We start from the raw sequence: 21,861 nt of genomic DNA on the forward strand, positions 1-21,861 counted from the left end.
AATCACGGCCAGAAAAGACCGATTTTGTTTATGCTTTATAAAAATCAGAGTACTTCATTTTATAAAAAGGTTGCGGAATTTGTTCCCAGAAAAACATGGTAAATACGTTATTAAAACATTTTCGAAGAAACGTATTTATTTCATTTTAAAATGTTTGGGATGTCATCGTTAATACCGAAACATAAGCATAAACAGACTTACAATGATTTACACTAGTGATCTACATCTCTTTTAAATCTCTCAGTGTAATGTCACTTCACTTCGTCACCTGTGATATACATAAACTGAGTGGGTCAGATTGGGAAACCTGGTGAGTACATAGGGTTTTCAACCCACAATAATATAATTATTATGTTCAATCAAACAATCAACCCAATTACCCATCCCCATTATCTTCTTTACTCTTTAAGGATTTAACCTAAGAGTCATCTATCCTGCATTCGTTTATTCCAAAGTCCCTTACTTCCAGGGTTATGGGACTGGCACTAAATCCATAGCTGCCAATGTTCGTTCATAAAGCACTAATTCCATAGCTGCTATAGTCTATTCATCGGGTACTAAATCCATAGCTACCAGTCTTTATCTAATAGGTACTAAGTCCATAGCTACCAATGTTCAATAGGTACTAAGTCCATAGCTACTAATTCCTACAGGTACTAAATCCTTAGCTACCAGCGTCTAACTAATAGGTACTAAGTCCATAGCTACCAATTCCCAACAGGTACTAAATCCATAGCTACCAACGTCTAAAAGGTACTAAGTCCATAGCTACCGGTGTTTGTCCCATAGGCACTAAGTCTGTAGCTGCCAATGTATACTCACGTCATCTTCTATCTCTCATCATTCATCTACCCATCTCATACCCAACATTTTCGTATATATAAAATACGTATACAGTTTAAGTCCTTTAAAACATGTATAAAACGTTCAACCAGCATAGACAGCAAGTATTCAGATAATGTGCACACATAGCACGTAGTTTATATAAAATACTTCATATCTATGTGTAAGATGAAAGGGACTATGCACTCACAACACGTAATATATATTAAATACTTCATATCTATGTGTAAGATGAAAGTAACTATGCAATCACTTGAGAAGGTGGTGACTCGGTACTCGGACAGCGCTTCGTTTACTTTAAAATAATTTCCTTCGATGAAACCTAGTATTATTACCACTAGATTTTAGTCTAATATTTACCGTGACTAATTATTAGTCTTATTATTATTATTATTATATAAGCGTTTAAACAATACTTTCCAACCACTATGTACAGACAGAGGCCAGACATAAAACACTGGAGGGCAGGACCATTTTGGCATATAGCACTTCTGAAATCCAACAACCCTATGCGGCCCTTTAAACCAGATTCCCCGTACCGCGAGTAGTTAAAAAGATATTATAACGACACTTATATAAGTCATAATAATAGCTCAAATATTTATTATAAATTTATAATAACAATACTAATTTTAAATATAAACTATATTTAAAATAGGGTAAGCATAACTTACTTACAAGGGGATTTTAGCTAGGAGTCGGGCTCTGTAGGGGTAGAACTTCGTCGCTGAATCTTTCTAAGAAAGATTCGTGCAGCGCTTCAGCGCTCACCTTACTATACTAAAACTACAGAAAGAGAAGTCGAATCACGAGGGACCGAAATGCTCGGGGGATAAGGAGAGAAAGACTCTTGAATCAAGAGAATGGTGCAAGAAATATGAGAGCCCAAGCCTCTTATTTATAGTAATTGAATTTACAAAAACTACCCTTCATAATTACTTAATGACCTTATAGTTATATAAACAACTAAACACCCTTTATAATACTATTTTAAATAGATTTAATGATATTTGCACTAAACTAATGTCGAAAGAACTCAACATTAGTCTTATAATGACCGCATCGTCGATACCTTTCTAATGATATATACATATGTATATATATATGTGTACGTATATATGATTTATACTTTATTTTAATACGTAAATATGCTATTATAATTTGTAACTCGTTCATACGAACTCCGTTTTTGACGTTATTTATATCCACGCGTAGGTGGAGACGTACTCTACAACTTTCATTTAGACTCCATCGGCTAATTTTGACTTTATTTTTAAAGTTATATTTTTAACAGGTCGGGACAGGATTGGTCCGTTAAAATCTCATAACTTCTTCATCTGATGTCCATTTTCGTCTGTCTTTTTATTGTTACGCTACTAATAATGAGATCTTCAATTCTCGTTTAGGTTGTGTCGGCTAAAAATCGCTCGATCTAATATTCGAATTTCGGACTGTACATTGCTAATCCGAAACTTCGAAAAATCGTAACTTCTTCATACGAAGTCAGATTTGGGTGTTCTTTTTATCGAAGTTCTTAGTTTAACATATTCTACGACTTTTGTTTAGAGCGCTAAATCTAAATCTCGCTCTATCATAAATTTACTATTTACGCTTCCCGACGCTGTGCCGGTTCCGACGCGAAACTTCGACGGGTCATAACTTCTTCGTTATAACTCGGATTTCGGCGTTCTTTATATGTACGGAAACCCTGTGACATATTCTACAACTTGGTTAAGATTATTTATTCTAAATAATCTTTTTGTCGAAAAGTCGTTTTCGACCCCTATTGCCTCTAAATTGACTAGCCCGGATCTGCAGGCGTTACAATAAGATACTTAAACACTACTGTGTTACAATATATTTTTACAATTTGTAATTCTGTGCTTGTGGTGTGATAGCAAACCAACAACTTTTGTTAATATGAAAAAATCAAAGTTTGAAATGCCCTTGACTGTGCAAATTTGGTAATACGAAAAAAACAAATCAAAGTCCAGTGTATATTTTGATGCGAATAATTCATAATTTTTTTCTTATATTTTTGTTGTTTGATGTCCTTGGGGAGTTTTTATGTCCTGTTTGTCGGGGCCTTGCAAATTCTGTACTACCTGATTTGCCTAGAGAAGGAATGATAATGAAGGAGAGTGTAGCATCTTCCAAAATTCCAAATTTGTCCCCCATGGATGCTGCTAACTACGAATCCTTCCTTAAATTTGGAAAGATCTAGCGAGTACGTACCCTTCCTAAAACTTTCTCTTTGTGTGGGAGAACATGTTATTGTTATGCATAGGTGTTGATGAACAATTGGAATAGATTCATTGTTGTCCTAAATCGACAGGATCAATATGGAAAGTAATTTTCTGTTTTGAAAGGAAAATTCACAAAAAATCTAATCTAGAAGGAAAGCTCAAATCAGTGATGAATTTTTACTTATTCTCACACAAAAGGCTATAACAGATTTTTTTGTTTAACAAATTGAGAGACTGTTGCACGGATTCCCTTCATAAGGAATGAACATGTATTTATAGAATCTTTATGATAATTATGTTAAAGATTTTGGTGCCATGTCAGCAAAAGCTTCTTTATAAACTGACTAGGTAAAACCGACCACAACACTTGAAAAACCTTTTTAAACCGACTGGCTCGGTTATCGAGAGTCTGGATTTTTTTCTAATGTCATCACCAAAGCTAATATCTAATCAGTGAGACTAACAATAAGTAATGTAACAATGATATTTATGATATTTTCAGGTATGAAGCGGTTTTGGTACAAGAAATGCTAAATCTTATTATACAGATAGTAAAAGAAAGGCGATTTTGTGGATTAACTACAACTCAATGTCTACAACGTGAGTTAATCTATAAGCTATGAACTGGAAATGCTACTCATAGTCAACTGGTAAAATCGCTTCCTCGTGACCTTTCCAAAGTTGAACAATTTCAACAAATTTTGGAAACTGTAGTTGAGTACTCGTATCCATCTGGAATCAAACAGGTAATGGGATGAGTCTTTTTTTTTTAATCAATGTGAAGTTAAATTCCTTTCCGTTACTAAAATTACGATAATGACATTTGTGTTAGGGTATGTAGAAACTATAGTTGGAATACTGGAAAGAGTTGGATTTGTATCATCCTCGGTGGAACTCACGAGACTTGCAAGTTGCAGAAGAAAGATACTTGCGTTTTTGTAGTGTGTCTGCATTGATGAATCAGCTCCCAAAATGGACAAAAATCTATCCTCCTCTTAGTGGGTTAGCTAAAGTAGCCACATGTAAAACAGTTCTTCAAATCATCCGATCTATTCTTTTCTACGCGCTTTATACAGATAAATTAATAGCATCGCGTGCGCCAGATGTTGTTCTTATAACAGCATTGCACTTGCTGTCACTAGCATTAGACATTTCTCAAGCACAGATCGAGTCACAATCTGGTGGTTTTGATAATTCTATTCCCCTTTTAGTCTTTGCTGCTGAAGAAATATCTACAGGGTTGAATGATGGATATGATGATCAAAGCTTGTTGTCACTTCTTGTGTCGCTAATGAGGATAAATAAGAAGGAAAATGCTTATAACTATGTGGAGTCTGGTGGGTTTGACCTTTGTTCTTTGATTAAGAATCTTCTTCAGAAGTTTGCTGAGTTGGATGTTAGATGTTTAACAAAACTGCAAATGTTGGCGCCTGAAGTTGTTAATCAGTTATCTTATTCTAGTGATGTGAGTAACAACAGTGCACCTGTTTCTGATAGTGAAAAAAGAAAGGCAAAAGCACGTGAGAGACAAGCTGCTATAATGGTCAGCCAAAGTTTTCCAGCTTTTTTAGATTTAAGAAAAACATTGTATCTATTAGCTTTATACAAATTTCATCCATATTTTATTTGTTACAGTAACTTCTTAAATTACATTATTAGACAAGTTATAACAAAAATAAATTATTCATATATAATTACACTTGTATTTTGAAATAAATATATTCAACACACATTAAAATAAATGTTACACATGCGTTTTGAAAATAGTAGACATATGTTTAAAAAAATATTGAACATTTATGCGTTGGAATGGTTTCCCCACAAATGATCAATTAGTTAAAGCATTTTGTGGACTGAAATGAGCTTCAGTTATGTGTTCTATTTAAATATGTATTTTGTTTTAAATTATTAGGAAGTACTGCATTTTTAAATAAGTTTGAAATATGAAAGTTGAATTAATACATATAATAGGTTATATCAATCAAATTCATAATATAACGTCACAAGTAACAAATATTTACATAAATAATATTATCATACAAATAATAAACTAAAAATGCATAATTTTAAAGTTAAAGGATCAATTTGCTCGAAGGAAACTTTTACACCAAATTTTGATAACACCATTTTGGTGTAACAAATGGTTATATCAATCAAATTCATAATATAACGTCACAAGTAACAAATATTTACATAAATAATATTATCATACAAATAATAAACTAAAAATGCATAATTTTAAAGTTGAAGGATCAATTTGCTCGAAGGAAACTTTTACACCAAATTTTGATAACACCATTTTGGTGTAACAAATGGTTTTGGATTGGAGATGCCCTTAGAAAATAAAAGAGATTTTTGCTACCCTTCTTAATTTTGAATTTTGTTATGCTACATACAGAAAAAGATGAAGGCTCAGCAGTCAAAGTTCATGGAGAATATGACAGAAGACACTAGCTTAGATGACACAAATGACCCTAAAGAAAGTCTTCCTGATGTCACAAATGATTCTGAAGTACAAGTAGTCTACTCTCTTTGTCAAGATGCAAACTCCGAAACTCCTGTCTCTTTTCTAATTCTTCTCCAGGTTGGTAATCTACTGTCGTTTTATATTACATTTGGCTCTTTGACTATTTGACCATGGACTGACTTCATATCTGATTTCCTGATACAAGAAATCCAGGCTTGTGAGTTTACTTGACAAAGGTCCCCCATCATGGGAAAAAGAAGCTCAAAGATCTGGAAAAGAACAAGTCAATGAGGACGCATTGACTATTAAATCATCTGAAACATTAAATTCCCAGTTAATGGAAGTAATTCAGACTGCAATTAATGAATTTGCATCCACTGGTTAACCAAGAGAGGTTGATGCTTTTCTAGAGTTTATAAAAACCCGATTTCCTTCTCTGAACAATATAAATATTCCTCCTCAAACAGCACATGATAGTAGTCAAAGTCAACCAACCACAACTTCAGCGTCGGGTGATGCATTTGAAGAAGATATGTACACACTCATTTTGGATGTTATGGAAAATAATCCGGGTGAATCAGATGTTTTGATTGATGAGTTGGATTTTTCGATTCCTGGAAGTAATTCATACAGTAGTTATGATATAATGAAGCTCTTTTGCTTGGAAAGTACATTGCTTCTCTCTCTCATGAAGTTGTAAATAATCCATCATCATCATCATCATCATCTTCATCAGAAAATGTTGGGTCGCCTAGTGGTAAGGCTCAGATAGGTGCTTCAGTTACTTCATGGTTGCCATATGATGGATTTGGGCCTTCGGATTGTAATGGCATTTATGTTATTTCTTGTGGCCATGCTGTTCATCAAGGTTGCCTTGATCGTTATCTACGCTCGCTGAAGGAAAGGTAAAAATGACTATTTTACCCTTATCTCTCATTATCTTTTATAAAATTAACAAGGGTAAATTGCAAGTTTCGTCCCTGAAAGAAAGTTTCCGGTTGGGCTATCAATGTGATTTGGTTTTGGTCCATGACCAATGTAAAATGACTATTTTGCCCTTATCAGAAATGTACATGACCAAAACATTGTATATATATTTTGGGATCACCTAAGATGTGGGATAAATTGTCTGTAGATACACACAAAGGATTGATTTTGAAGGAGGACATATTGTGGATCCAGATCAGGTGCATTTTGTTAAAGTCCATTGTAGATATTGATGCAAATAATTCATAATTTTTTTCTTATATTTTTGTTTTTTGATGTCCAGGGGGAGTTTTTATGTCCTGTTTGTCAGGGCCTTGCATATTCTATACTACCTGATTTGCCTAGAGAAGGAATGATAATGAAGGAGAGTGTAGCATCTTCCAAAATTCCAAATCTGTCCCCCATGGATCCTGCTAACTACGAATCATCTGAACATCTCCTTCTTCTTAAACAATCCCTTTCTCTTTTACAAGCTTCTGCAGATGTTTCTAGAAGGAACGAACTCCTTAAATCTTTTCCAGTAAAACACAAAGGAGGAACAGATGCGACTCTTGAATATGTGGTTCATTTACTACACGAAATGTATTTTCCAGGAAATGATAAAATCTTAGGATCAAGTTGATTAAGCGACTCAATGATCATGTGGGACACACTTAAGTATTCCCTTGTGTCTACAGAAATTGCTGCAAGATCTGAAAAAACTTCACATGCCACCAATTATAGCATTAGTTCATTGTATGAGGAATTAAGATCTTCTAGTGGCTTCATTTTGTCATTGTTGCTGAAAATTGTCCATAGCATCCGTGCCCAAAATTCTCTTGATGTTCTTTTAAGATTAAGGTGTATTCAACAGTTTGCTAAGTCTATACATGCTGATACTCTAAATGAACTACCTGGTCATACAAACAGAGTTGAAGGTATGTTATTACTTTTAATTTAATGAGTTTGCATGTTTTTTGTGAAATTGATTTTGTTGATATTGTTTTCTTTTGTTTTCAGATAATATGATGAGCATATTGGAAAATGCTGACATGGGCATACGATTCCCTGATGTACAGTTTTGGACAATGGCATCCAATCCTGTCCTTGCATCTGATCCTTTTTCAACTTTAATGTGGATCCTCTTCTGTCTTCCAGTCCCATTTATGTCCTCTGACAAATCATTCTTGCCACTTGTTCATATGTGCTATGTTGTCTCCATTACTCAGGTTCATATAAATTCTCTTCTTTTTGTGTAAATTGTAAACCGACTTTATCCTTCTTATCAATATAGACAAATATATTTTACTCTTTCTAGTTTCTTTAATCTATTTATCCTTTGGTGTAAGTCATCTGTTTTCTTTTGTTAATTCTATCTTACAGGCTGTAATAACATACTTTGGAAAAAACGAATATGCTATGGATGATTTCAGTTACCATGAATCTCTCATCACAGACATATACAAATTCATGGGTGAACATGTGTTGATACGTCAATATTTTGTTTCCATATATATTGATAGTTCTCATGATATTAAGGAGACAATTCGTAGCTTGAGCTTTCCATTCTTAAGAAGGTGTGCACTGTTATGGAAATTAATGAACTCTTCAAGTTTAGCACCGTTTAGTGGGGTCCATAGATCATCACAATCATTTGAAGATAGAATGGATTTTGCTTATGGTTTTGCTGAAGAGTTTGTTGAAATTGAAGAGTTGGAGATGATGTTCAAGATTCCAACATTAGAGAACATTGTTAATGATGAGGTGTCACGTTCTTTGGTTTTAAAATGGTTGCATCATTTTGCTAGAGAATTTGAAGTAGGGGTTTTGTACAAAACCCTTGTTGTCCCATTTAAGTTGTTGGTTTTGCCTTACCTCTATCAAGATCTCTTACAAATGTTCTTACTATTCTTTTAAAAAAATGTCTTAATTAAACTATGATTTTGATCTTTATCTGATTTATTAGGGCCTTTTTTTAATATTCAGGTACACAAAACAGAAGTGTGTTGACTGTGGAGCAGTTCAAGATGAACCTGCATTATGCTTGTTGTGTGGTAAATTGTGCTCACCAAGCTGGAAGACATGCTGCAGGTTTATTTAATGCTTAATTTTATTTAATGCCAAGATAAATTACATTTTTTGGTCCCCGAGTATTGCTGATTTTTGCAATTTTGGTCCCAAAAATATAGTCATTATACTTGGAAGAGAGATCAAAAACATTATACAAACCTCAAATAAGGACCAAAATTACTAGATTTACATTTGAAGTTGTCATTATTTGCTTAAACATTTTATGCATGACATGCTTCAGTATCAAATGGGTTCAAGGATTTTATTTCCACAGATGATGGAAGAACTATTTCTTCACATGTCTGCACAAAACTCAGCTCTTCCAGCTATGGTTTAAATACTTGCAGACTTTGCTACTTCTGATGGTTAGTCCTCTATCCAACTCTTTGACATCCTTATGAGTCTTCTTTCATGTCTTCTTTCATGAGTCTTCTTTCATGTGTGCTTTCCCAAGTTCTTCCCATTTTAGGGAATCTTAAAGATCAACACCGGCCAATTTTTGCAAATGGTATGCTGAAAGACCCTTTAACTCCTTGTTTCCATGATTTATTTTCACTAATTCTATCATCTATTGGTTATTTCATACTCATGCATCTGCTATCTCAAATCTTACATTTATTTTTATCTGTGTTATCATTTTTTCTAGCTTTCAGGTGTTGGTGTCAAGCCTGTTGGCAATACAGTGTGGAGTACCCTCTTTCATCAATTCTTGATAGTGATGTCAATTGAGAAATCATTTTTCGTTTTTATTGTTGTTTCCTTTTGATACTATGATATATGTAAACACTATTTCTCTTTCTTTTTTATCTTATGGGTTTAAGTGCAGGTCGTTTCTAAATTCTACCTTTGAGTTATTATTGCGAAATTGGGCAACTTCACGTGATCTTAAGGTTTGCAATTGTGAATTACAACATCATTAATATTACACAACTTGGGACTAAAAAACATAGTATGTGGGTGGTCAAGATAGGATTGTTTTGACTATTGTAAGTGATATGCTTTACTTTTAACTTGTAAGTAATTTTCTATATGACATGCTGACCCGTAGGTAATATTTACACCAAAACCAAATGGTTGAAACAGAGCCTAATTGTCCCAATCACTTCTTACAATGTTGTATTGTTGATGCTGATATGAAGCAAAAAATGTTGATGCTGTCAAGGTATTCAGTATTCTCTTTCTTTTTTGTCATTTTCCAAAAATATTTAAACTGACATGTATTTTCTTTATGCAAAGGACTTAGCTGAAGAGTCTTGCTGTTGCTGCATTGACTGTTGAAGTTCCTGCTGAAGATTGGGGAGATGAACTCAAATCCTGATATCGTTCCAATTTTCCTAGAACTACTCAGAGTCTTACCAGAGGTTTTAAAATTCACCGGAAACTTATCTATATTATTATTAAATTGGTTTTTGGAGTTGCTAATAATCTATTATTATGCTTTAAAATAGGATGTTTTTAATTACAAAATAGTTGCACGTCCTGATAGACATAGAAAATTTGAAAATGAACTCGCCTCTACAATGGAGTTGCTCTTGGGATTTTGACTGCATGTTTAAATATTCCAGAATTAAAAGAACAAGTGACTTTTTTTCTTTTTCTTTTTCTGTTTAGCAATAACAAATTAGTATTAGTAGTTAGAATATGCAAAGGGGTAAATAAAGTCAATTTAGTTAGGATTTGTGCATACATTGTATTAGTCATTAATCATGTTTGTGTGCTTTTTTGTTGGGAAGGATCACTGGGCAGGATCATTTAGGCATAATTATAATATAAAACTAAAAAAAAATTCATTTTTTGATATATATTTTTTGTTTTGTTTTGCAGAGGATACTAAAGAGCAAAGTGATAGTGATGCCCTTGACAATAATCCACAGTACAGACTTGGAGTTGAATTTGGCTAAGTCATTATTGAGTGAGATGGGCCAATGTACAACTGCTTATCCATATCATTAGCTGTTTGGAGCATTAGTCTTAAAGAATTATGAAAGGCAAGATGCAACTTTACTTAGTTGGAATTTGATGTACATAGTAGATTAGATGCAAATTTATATATTGTAAGAAATAGAATTGTATAACATTAAATTTATGTAATGGATTCTATTTTTTGTATATGATATTTTATATTCTATTATGAAACATTAAATACAAATTTAATTTGAAAATAAGTAAATCTATAAATAATATTTTTTTTAAACATTTAAAATTATGATACACAAAAATGTGTGTCATCTTCATTTATGACATGGCATTTCTTGACAGGGGCTTTCTTGATACGATTTGCGTGTCATTAACACGCGCGTCGTAAGGTTACGACATGCGAATGCGTGTCGTCTTCCTTTATGACAGGGCCTCCCTTGATACGCATTACGTGTCGTAAACGTGCGTCGTAAATGAGCGTCGTAAATGCGTGTCGTCTCACTTTATGACAGGGCCTTCCTTGACACGCATTTGTGCGTCGTCTGAGCCTTTTACGACGCACAATGAGCGTCGCAAAAGGCTGTTTTTCTAGTAGTGACCCTTTTCTCTTTTCAAAGTTCACTTTGTAAAAAATTGATTTCCTTTTGAAAATTTTCATGTCAAGTCCTCAATTTGAGTCCAGGCACACCCGAGAGTGTGCCTGAATCCCTCAAACCAAGGCGCTAATACCAACTTGAAACATTCCTAAAATAAGGCCCAAAAATTCCTTTTTTTAAAAACTATCATAAAACCATCATGCATCCGTAAACATAAAAGAGTCATGTATCATGTGTCTCAAAAACATAGTATCAAACATCGTGATAAATAATGTGACAAAATATCAGAGTCTAAGCACCCCAGGCTGTAGCTATGGTGTGTGCGAAGCGATCATCCCGGGATCTTCCCTTTACTAGTGGGAGTACCTAAAACCAAAACTAAAATCTGTAAGCATGAACCTTAGTGAGTCTCCCTAAACTACCACACACCATATACATATATCATGCAACTGTTGGATAAGGTGTCTAAGTCCATAACTATTTCAGGTGTGTACTTGACCCGACCCGGCAAGGTCCATTCGGGTTGCATGGCACCATGCAATTGGATAGACTAAATGAGAGAAATAACACTTGGAGATTATTAATATATTATAAGTTCTAATATATTAATAATATTATTTGATTAGTTGATCAAAGAATTAATTTGGAATTAATTAAGTGATCAAAGGATAACTAATTAAATATATGGGTTGATTATGTAAATCATCCATATCTTGTATAGTGGGCTAAGAGGCTCCATGGATTATCAAGTTGGGTTCTACCCATAGGATGCTCCATGGATGCTCCATGGGAGTTACAAACCCATGGGTCATGGAAATGAAGAGTCATGACACATTAGGGTTTACATGGTGTAACCCTAGATGTGTCAACACTATATAAGAGTCCCATTCTCCACAAAATTGGCTACACAAGTTGAACACTAAGAAACTAGAGGGCTTGGCCGATTTTGAAAAGTGTGTGTTATCTCAAGAGTCTTTCCAAGAGCATTTGGTGTTGTGTGAAGCATTTGAGGCATCACACTTGGGGTGCTAGGCTCACAAGGTTTCAAGGAACACAAGCAACAACAAGGTAAGTTATTCTATCTATGATTCAAGTTAAAATTGTTCCCCATGTATGCTAGATAGGAATATAACCTTGGAATTCAACTTTGCATGATAATTAGACAAACATAGATCCAAGGTTATTAGGGTTGCATGTACACTTAGGAAGTGTTAGAATGCTCAAAACCCTTCAGTGGTATCAGAGCCTAGGCTTGTTTGTTTGTTATTTGTGCTTAAAAGTTGAAGAAAGTCGAAAATTCTGCTGTCTGACTGATGGACTCGGCGAGTCCATGGGGAGGACTCGTCGAGTTCATGTGTATCTTCAACCTACTCGGCGAGTAGGTTTATGCACTCGGCGAGTAGGGTCGACAGAGTGTAGAATTTCGACTTGAGTTGCTGGAAATGGATTAGAATCATTACCCTAAAATGTTTTGGTACTTGAAAACTTGTTTTAGAAGGAGTAATGTCTGTTCTAACTCATTTACAACAACTAGTTATCAAAATTACAAAGATTAAATGTGATTTTGATTCTTGAAAGTGTTCATATTCATATTCTTGTTCTTATGGTGTTTAGATGATCATAGGAATTATTTGTAACCTATGTGGTAGATTAATTCATGATCATAATGTGTTTTAATGGAGTCCATAACTTGTCCTCAAGTTATGGAAAACCAAAAGTCTCTTGGATTAAAAACCATTAAAAGAACACAAGAGTTAGGAAAAATGAAAAGTCCTCATTTTATTACTCTATTAAACTCATAAGTTACAAGAAATGAAAAGTTTTGAAAGATTACAAAACTTGCCCTCAAGTTTTGGAACAAGTAAAGTTACGTTAAAACTTTAGTTCCAACCCCTAGAATTTTAAAAGTTAAAATTCAACCCTTATACTTATATTATTATGATTTAATAATTATATATATATGTATAAGAACAAAGTCGTCTTACCGCTAGTACGCCTCATTCACGAAGCCAGTCTATAAGGTGGGTATAAGGTTGTTGCCTATAAAATGGTGACTTAATGGGTGTCCACTCTCACCCACCGCTTGCTTGATCGGTGGAGGGTCGTTAGCCGAACGGGTAAGACAAGGACTTATTAATTCTCATTCAAAGTATGATGAATATTATAAAGTAACTAAATGTTTTATTAAATTCCCAATCTTAGTTACTTTAGGAAAGATGTGAATAAGGTGCTATTCCATGAAATTACACTTTACACTTTGATTAAGTCGTTGGTGGAGCGTGTGTGGTTAACCGGCACACTAACTTGGACTTAACAAGGTAGGTAAAGGGTGACTTAGGGTTTATTATAGTATCGATAGAGCGTGTGTGGTTAACCGGCACATCGATTGAGTGATAAACTTTAAGGGTACCAAGTAATTTGCATGGTTACTTCACACCTCGTTTTGTGATCCTCGGTATCCCAGTCACAAAACTTGGAGGGCACACTCGAGATTGAAACATGCCTTATAAAAGTTCATTGAATCTCAAAGAATCTAGGAATTTCTAAGAACCATTCAAAAACCTAATACTAAAATATTGCGGTTTTCGTGGTGGAAATTGGTGAATCGTCATTCACCTACCTTTCAAGTATGATATAGCTTAGATTACGGCATACCTCTTCTAAGTTATATTATATTGTGATTGGATCCTAGCCTTAATATTACATTTGGGTGTTTTATTAAGGACTCTCTTATATCTAAACTAATCTTGTCCTCTTTTCTTCAGATGTCTTTCAACAATGCTTCTGGCTCTAATCCTAATGGCTCCTTTACCCTTATGAACTTGTGTGGGAAAGTCACCTTTGATGGATCCAACTTCAATGAGTGGATCAGAAACATCAGGATGATTACCCGCTACGAGGACAAAGAATATGTCCTTGACAAGGAGCTTAAGGAGATTGATGAGTCCACTGCAACTCCTCAGGAGATCGCTGAATTTCGGGCACATGAAAGGGATGCTACGAAAGTGGCTTGCATCATGATGGCCACGATGACAGCGGAACTCCAAAAGTCTTATGAGGATTTCTACCCTTATGACATGCACCAAGATTTGATGGAAAGATACCATCAAAGTGCAAGACAAGAGAGGTATGAAATCATCTGCTCCATGATAACAACCATGATGAAGGACGGGGAATCCGTCACGAGCCACATGCAGAAAATGCAAAGGTATGTGGATCGTTTGCTGAAGCTTAATGTGAACTTCCCAGAGGATCTTGCAATAGATATTATTTTGCATTCCTTACCATCGTGCTATGATCAATTCCGCATGACATATCACATGAACAAGGAAGAAGTCACCCTCAGCAAACTTCAGGGACTTCTCAAGACCGCAGAAACAGGTCTTAAGGGGAAGTCGGTTGCTATCACTCCTACTCAAAACTCTACTCCGGTTTTGGCAATCGGGAAAAGTCGTGGGAGGAAGAGAAAGAGCTCTTCTAAGGGTACCAAGGTTCGGACCCTTGATGGCTCTTCTTCAAGTGGAACCAAGAAAGGTTTCATTACTCCTTCTTCTGACCCAAAAGAGGCTGAATGCTTCTATTGCCATGAAAAGGCTCATTGGAAGCGGAACTGCCCAAAATACCAGCAAGATGTGAAGGATGGGAAAGTTAAACCCAACCATGCAGGTATTTACACTATCATTTCTAATAACTCACCCCATTCTAATTCTTGGGTCCTTGATACCGGTTGTGGTATTCATATTTGTTGTGACTTGCAGGGACTAAGAAGAAGTGAGGATGTGGAGCAAGGAAGGATAAACTTGATCATGGGGAATAGGAAAGCTATACGTGTTACCAAGATTGGAGTTTATACTTTATCGCTAAGTAGTGGGTTTAGTTTAGATTTGAATAAGTGTTGTTATTCGCCAGGAATGGCAAGAAATATTATTTCCTTTCATGCTTTGTACAAACAAGGGTTTACCTTTTCATTTAATAATGAAGTTGGTTCTATTGATGCTTTCTTTAATAATGTTCTTTATTTTAAAGCATTACCTTGTGATGGTGTGTATGAAGCTGTATCTGTTGTAGATAACTTAGGAAATAATGTTTTGTGTATTGATTCTACTAATAATAACTTGGATAAAGCATCTTTATGGCACTGTCATCTTGGACATATAAGCAAGAAACGCATAGGCCAACTCCAAAAGGATGGAGTCTTGGAGTCGTTTGACCTAAAGTCAGATGATAGTTGCGAATCATGCTTACTTGGAAAAATGACAAAGTCACCCTTCACAGGTTCGTGTGAGAGGGGTGAAGGTTTGTTGGACCTTATACACACGGATGTGTGTGGACCATTCAAACATGCCACAAGCGATGCTAATCGTTATTATTTGACTTTTACTGATGATTATAGTAGATATGGATATGCCTACTTGATCAAGCATAAGTCAGAGACTTTCGAGAGGTTTAAGGAATTTAAACAGGAAGTCGAGAATCAATTGGGCAGGAACATTAAGATGCTTCGATCCGATCGTGGTGGTGAGTATCTTAGTTCAGAGTTCCTCGACTATCTAAGGGAATGTGGGATAGTCTCACAATTGACACCTCCCAGGACACCACAGTTGAATGGTGTGGCTGAGAGGCGTAATCGAACCTTGTTGGATATGGTTCTTTCCATGATGAGTCGAGCTTCGCTACCAATCTCATTCTGGGGGTATGCCTTAGAGACTGCCGCCCATATTCTTAATCTAGTCCCTACAAAGAAAGTTGCCAAAACTCCTCACGAGATGTGGACTGGTAAAGTACCTAAACTAGACCACATCAAGATTTGCGGTTGCGAGGCTTTCGTGAGACGCGAGACTCATGATAAGCTCGAACCTCGAAGCGAGAGGTGTATTTTCATCGGTTACCCACAGCGATCCTTTGGTTACCTCTTCTACAGACCTAGTGACAATGTGGTTTTTGTAGCAAGAAGAGGAGTCTTTCGAGAAAGAGAGTTTATAAGCCAAGGATACAGTGGGAGGCAAATTGATCTTGAAGAAATTCAAGAATCAAGCGGTGAAGGAACATCAAACTCTAGCCCTCAACTTGAGGAGGAAACTCCTGTTGAGCAAATTGACAAATCTGTACCTCTGAGACGTTCCACGAGAGTTAGGAGTGCACCTGAGCATTACTATGGATTCCATATTACTGCAGAAGGTGAGACACTTATTAGTGATGATACACTAGTAAGTCAAGATGACCCTAACAGCTACGAGGAAGCCATGGCAGGCCCCGAGTCTGCTAAATGGAAAGAGGCTATGGATAGCGAGATACAATCCATGTATGACAATCAAGTTTGGAACTTGGTTGAAAATGTACCAGGTCGTAAGACAGTAGGGTGCAAATGGGTCTTCAAGAAGAAGACCGACATGGATGGTAAAGTACACACTTATAAGGCTAGACTGGTTGCAAAGGGCTTCTCTCAAATTCCTGGAGTGGATTATGATGAGACCTTTTCTCCAGTAGCCAAGATTAAGTCTATTCGGGTTCTGTTAGCCATAGCTGTATTTCATGATTATGAAATATGGCAGATGGATGTCAAAACCGCTTTCCTTAATGGAAAGTTGGCTGAAGATGTTTACATGAGTCAGCCAGAGGGTTTTGTCAGCAACGAGTACCCTAATAGAGTGTGTAAGCTTGAGAAATCCATTTATGGATTGAAGCAAGCACCTCGCAGATGGAATCTTTGCCTTGATGAAAAGGTCAAGGAATTTGGCTTTTCTAGGAGTGAAGATGAATCTTGCGTGTATGTCAAGGCTAGTGGGAGTATAGTTAGCTTTTTGGTATTGTATGTGGATGACATACTGCTCATAGGAAACGACATTCCAACCCTGCAGGAAGTAAAGTCCTGGCTTGGGAAGTGTTTCGCTATGAAGGACCTTGGTGAAGCTGCCTATATTCTAGGGATAAGGATCTTGAGAGATCGGAGTAAAAGACTAATTGGACTTAGTCAGAGTACCTACTTGGATAAGGTGCTGAAGAGATTCAGCATGCAGGATTCCAAGAAAGGAGAGTTACCCATCCAGAGTAACACCAGATTGAGTAAGACACAAAGCCCTAGCACTGAGGCTGAGATAGTAGAAATGAGTCGAACACCTTATGCTCCGGCTGTAGGATCGATCATGTATGCTATGACGTGTACTCGACCCGATGTAGCTTTTGCCTTGAGCATGGTTAGCAGGTATCAGGCGAACCCTGGCAAGGCACACTGGACTGCGGTAAAGAATATCCTCAAGTACCTACGGAGGACTAAGGACTGGGTTCTTACCCTCGGTGGGAGTGATGACTTGAGAGTTGTAGGGTATAGTGATGCTAGCTTCCAGACTGATAGGGATAATTTCCGCTCTCAGTCGGGCTGGGTCTTTACCCTAAACGGAGGAGCAATTTCTTGGAAGAGTGCCAAGCAAGAGACAGTGGCAGATTCTACTTGTGAATCAGCGTATATTGCAGCTAGCGAAGCAGCAAAGGAGGCGATATGGCTGAAGAACTTCAGTGGAGACCTTGGAGTTGTACCAGCTATTAAAGAGCCAATGGAAATTTTCTGTGATAGTGAAAGTGCTGTTGCCTTAGCCAAGGAACCAAGGGATCATGGGAGATCCAGACACATCGACAGAAAATACCATTTCATTAGACATCGGATCGAAGAAGGACACCTCGTGGCAAAGAGGGTATCATCAGATGAGAATCCGACAGATCTCGTCACAAAGGGACTGACTCGGGTTAAGCATCTCCAGCATGCTCGGAGCATAGGGCTGAAGGATGATATTAGATTTAGTAGTTAGATAATCTCGAAATTTGTAAAGTGTAATTGACATTTGATGATGAATAAAAAGTATTTTATTTATGAGTAAAGTGTTACTATCTCTTGTCGATCGTTTACTATATTTCTTTTGCATGGTTTGACTTCCAGAATAATTTTGTTTGGTATAACATATTATTCAAACCTCCACAGTCGGTCATATGTTGGAAGTAGATATGAATCAAGACTGTCATGTTTGGTTGTAGAGGTCTTGGACAAGGCTACAACAATCATGAGTGCTCATAAGTTCTGAGCATTGGACTCAACCCACGCTCACTGGAATCACTTCATGGAATTCTATCTCGAGTGATCGTGAGACGGTAATATCATATAAGTCTTCAAACCTAGAGATATGATTTGTTACTTACAAGTTGGTTATGCATTGACTGTACGAAACCGCATTGGTAACTCGATGTTATAAAACGTACTTTTGTGTGTAATTCAATGAGTGGTAGAACAAACATATGAGTCGAAGTTTATCTGTTCCTTCTTGGATTAGAAGCTGATATCTGGGCCCCTCGATGATTTTGTTTTGACCCATGTACCGGGCCCGGTCAGAACTAAGTTGATGTGTTCAATTAAGTTCTACGTCAAACAAATCGGAAATCGGGAAACAAATGCTGGACAATAAGCAAGACAATGTTCCATGTATTTGTCTGACTGATATCTAGAACGGAGGATTATATGATCACTTATCTTAAATGGCGTATCATCATCTTCTCAGTTTCGAGAGACCTTGACAGAGCTACGATTGCCGGTCGGTTCCTGAAGTACTAGAGATATAGTTATTAGACTTATCCAAGTGGGAGACTGTTGGATAAGGTGTCTAAGTCCATAACTACTTCAGGTGTGTACTTGACCCGACCCGGCATGGTCCATTTGGGTTGCATGGCACCATGCAATTGGATAGACTAAATGAGAGAAATAACACTTGGAGATTATTAATATATTATAAGTTCTAATATATTAATAATATTATTTGATTAGTTGATCAAAGAATTAATTTGGAATTAATTAAGTGATCAAAGGAAAACTAATTAAATATATGGGTTGATTATGTAAATCATCCATATCTTGTATAGTGGGCTAAGAGGCTCCATGGATTATCAAGTTGGGTTCTACCCATAGGATGCTCCATGGATGCTCCATGGGGGTTACAAACCCATGGGTCATGGAAATGAAGAGTCATGACACATTAGGGTTTACATGGTGTAACCCTAGATGTGTCAACACTATATAAGAGTCCCATTCTCCACAAAATTGGCTACACAAGTTGAACACTAACAAAACTAGAGGACTTGGCCGATTTTGAAAAGTGTGTGTTATCTCAAGAGTCTTTCCAAGAGCATTTGGTGTTGTGTGAAGCATTTGAGGCATCACACTTGGGGTGCTAGGCTCACAAGGTTTCAAGGAACACAAGCAACAACAAGGTAAGTTATTCTATCTATGATTCAAGTTAAAATTGTTCCCCATGTATGCTAGATAGGAATATAACCTTGGAATTCAACTTTGCATGATAATTAGACAAACATAGATCCAAGGTTATTAGGGTTGCATGTACACTTAGGAAGTGTTAGAATGCTCAAAACCCTTCAGCAACTAAGAGACTCGGGCCCCGCACATTCTAGTGGAGATTTGGGCCTTGTCCACACTCCGATATCTAGGAGATTCGGGCCCCGCCCTCACACTGTTGTCTACGAGATTCAGGCCCCTCCCACACTCTGTTGTCTACGAGATTCAGGCCCTGCCCCCACTCCGCTGTCTAGGAGATTCGGGCCCCACCAACACTCCGCTGTTTAGGAGATTCGGGCCCTATCGACACTCCACTGTCTAGCAGGCATACAAGTATCACACAGACAACATGTATTTTATCCATCATATAACTATATCTAGTATTACTATGAGAGACAGGCTCCACCCACTCTCAACTACTAACACATACACGGGCTGAACTTGGTGCCTTAAACCCATTCCTACTGAAGGGAAACTCACCTCGTAATACTGATTGCTGAAAACCCGAGCGAGGAATCCATGACTGGTGCTCCAGTGACTCTCTGGCTATAAATTCCATAATACAAATAATAAAAGACTAATAGCTCTTCATAGGGTAAATGACTAATTTACCCCCTGGTCAAAGTCAACATTCCTGGTTGACCAACTCGTCGAGTCAACCCTTCGACTCGCCGAGTTCTATCGAGTAGTTTGGACGCGACTTGGCATATCCACTCGTCAAGTCCCTATCCGACTCATCGAGTTCTAAAACTGAAATCGGGACAATGCAACTTGACTCGTCGAGTACCCTTATGGACTCGACGAGTCCTTTTGTCTGTTTGGAAAACTTAATAGAATAAGTCCCTAGCTTCTAGATCTAAGGTTCCTAGTTCATTTGCCTACTGGAAAGGACTTTCTAAGGGTAACGTTTCTAGCTTTACCCCTCCATAGTCCCTCTAAAAGGGTTTATCCAAAACCCTAATTCCTTTTGAACATGAATCTTGACCCGAAAGGTCAAAGGGTCTCAAATCCACTCACACAAACCCAGATCTAGGGCTTTAGCATCAGATAGACCTCTAAAGTTCTGAACTTTCCTACCATGCATTGTCTTTTAGGGATCAAAAGGCCACAAACTTGCTCATATGCTTGCATGGGGCTTCATGGCCATAGAGTTTGCACATTTATGCCATGGAACCCTTCCTAGAGCCTAGATCTGAGGTATTGACCATATGGGACGTCCCCAACTCCAAGGACCATGGTATTTGAGCCAAAACCCTCCTAATATAAAACTAACTAGATCTAAGAGAAGAAAGATCAAGTTGGAAGCTTGATTACCAGAAAAGATGACAAATGGAGTGTAGTTCGTAAATCTACTTCTTCTTTTTTGAGTCTTCTATCTTCGACTTCTTCCACCAACTTCAAGAGGCATAAAAATAATACTTAAAATCGCATGAAAGGCTCAATATCACTTAGGGAGAATTAGGGTTTCAGGGAAGGTGCTCTGGAGATGATGGAGGATGGGAAGGAGGCCTATAATGATGTTTAAGTAGGGTGCAAACCCTAAAGATTTGGGTTTCATCCAGCCTGGCCTACTCGTCGAGTCAAGGATACGACTCATCGAGTAGCCTCATTAAAACCCGCATCCAATCTGGCCTCTACTCAACGAGTTAGGGCTACCAACTCGTCGAGTCCCAAAAAAAAAACAAAAAAATGTGTACTAGGAACGGGGTGTTACACATTGAAAAGATTTCAATTAAAACTAATATCAGAGTTTAATCCCAAAGATCACATATTGCGGAATAACATAGGTGAATGCGTTATGATCATCCCGAGTTCCTTTATTTGAAAATTAGAGGTACCTAAAACCAAAACGGTAAACCGTAAGCATGAAGCTTAGTGAGTTCCCCAAATACCACAAACCATACATATCCACTAATCCATACATGCCATACATAATTGTAAGCCATACTTATCAAACATGTACCATAATTAAATAAGATGCTATGTGATGCACATAGTCTTGTCGTTATGCCACGAGCCACCTAGTGGTTTTTCTTGCCAAGCCGCGGGCCATCCCTTGGGTCTTACAGAAAAGTGCTAGGAGCCACCTCCGGATCTTCCATGCAAGCAATCACAAAGACAACTAGCACACATTTTACTCTACTTAGCTAATTATCATACAGTGTGGCAGGAACAACCTCCTGGTCTTTCATACATAATGCCTAGGGCTAACCCCCGGGTCTTTGTACCATATAGAAATCAAATGGGCCAGGATTGGTGCCTTCGACCCATACACACAGTGAGGAGACTCACCTCGAACGATGAAGCTCACTAACCGAACTCCCTAGTTGTTGCCTGATGGTTTCCGAAACTAACAATTACCAACACAATATCCAATTAGCTAATTTTCAGTCTAAAAGATATGCTCGGAAGCAAAAGGAAGCA

At 37.1% G+C, this 21,861-nt stretch overlaps 1 pseudogene; it reads left to right on the forward strand.

The window, feature by feature from the left end:
- Window positions 1–3,023: 3,023 nt before the first annotated feature.
- On the forward strand, window positions 3,024–8,745 carry LOC145061407 (E3 ubiquitin-protein ligase PRT6-like; annotated as a pseudogene).
- The last annotated feature ends 13,116 nt before the right edge of the window (window positions 8,746–21,861 follow it).

This window comes from Lactuca serriola, chromosome 1 (assembly GCF_051521515.1).
Source record: "Lactuca serriola cultivar US96UC23 chromosome 1, Lser_US96UC23_V15, whole genome shotgun sequence".
NCBI classification, from domain to species: Eukaryota; Viridiplantae; Streptophyta; class Magnoliopsida; order Asterales; family Asteraceae; genus Lactuca; species Lactuca serriola.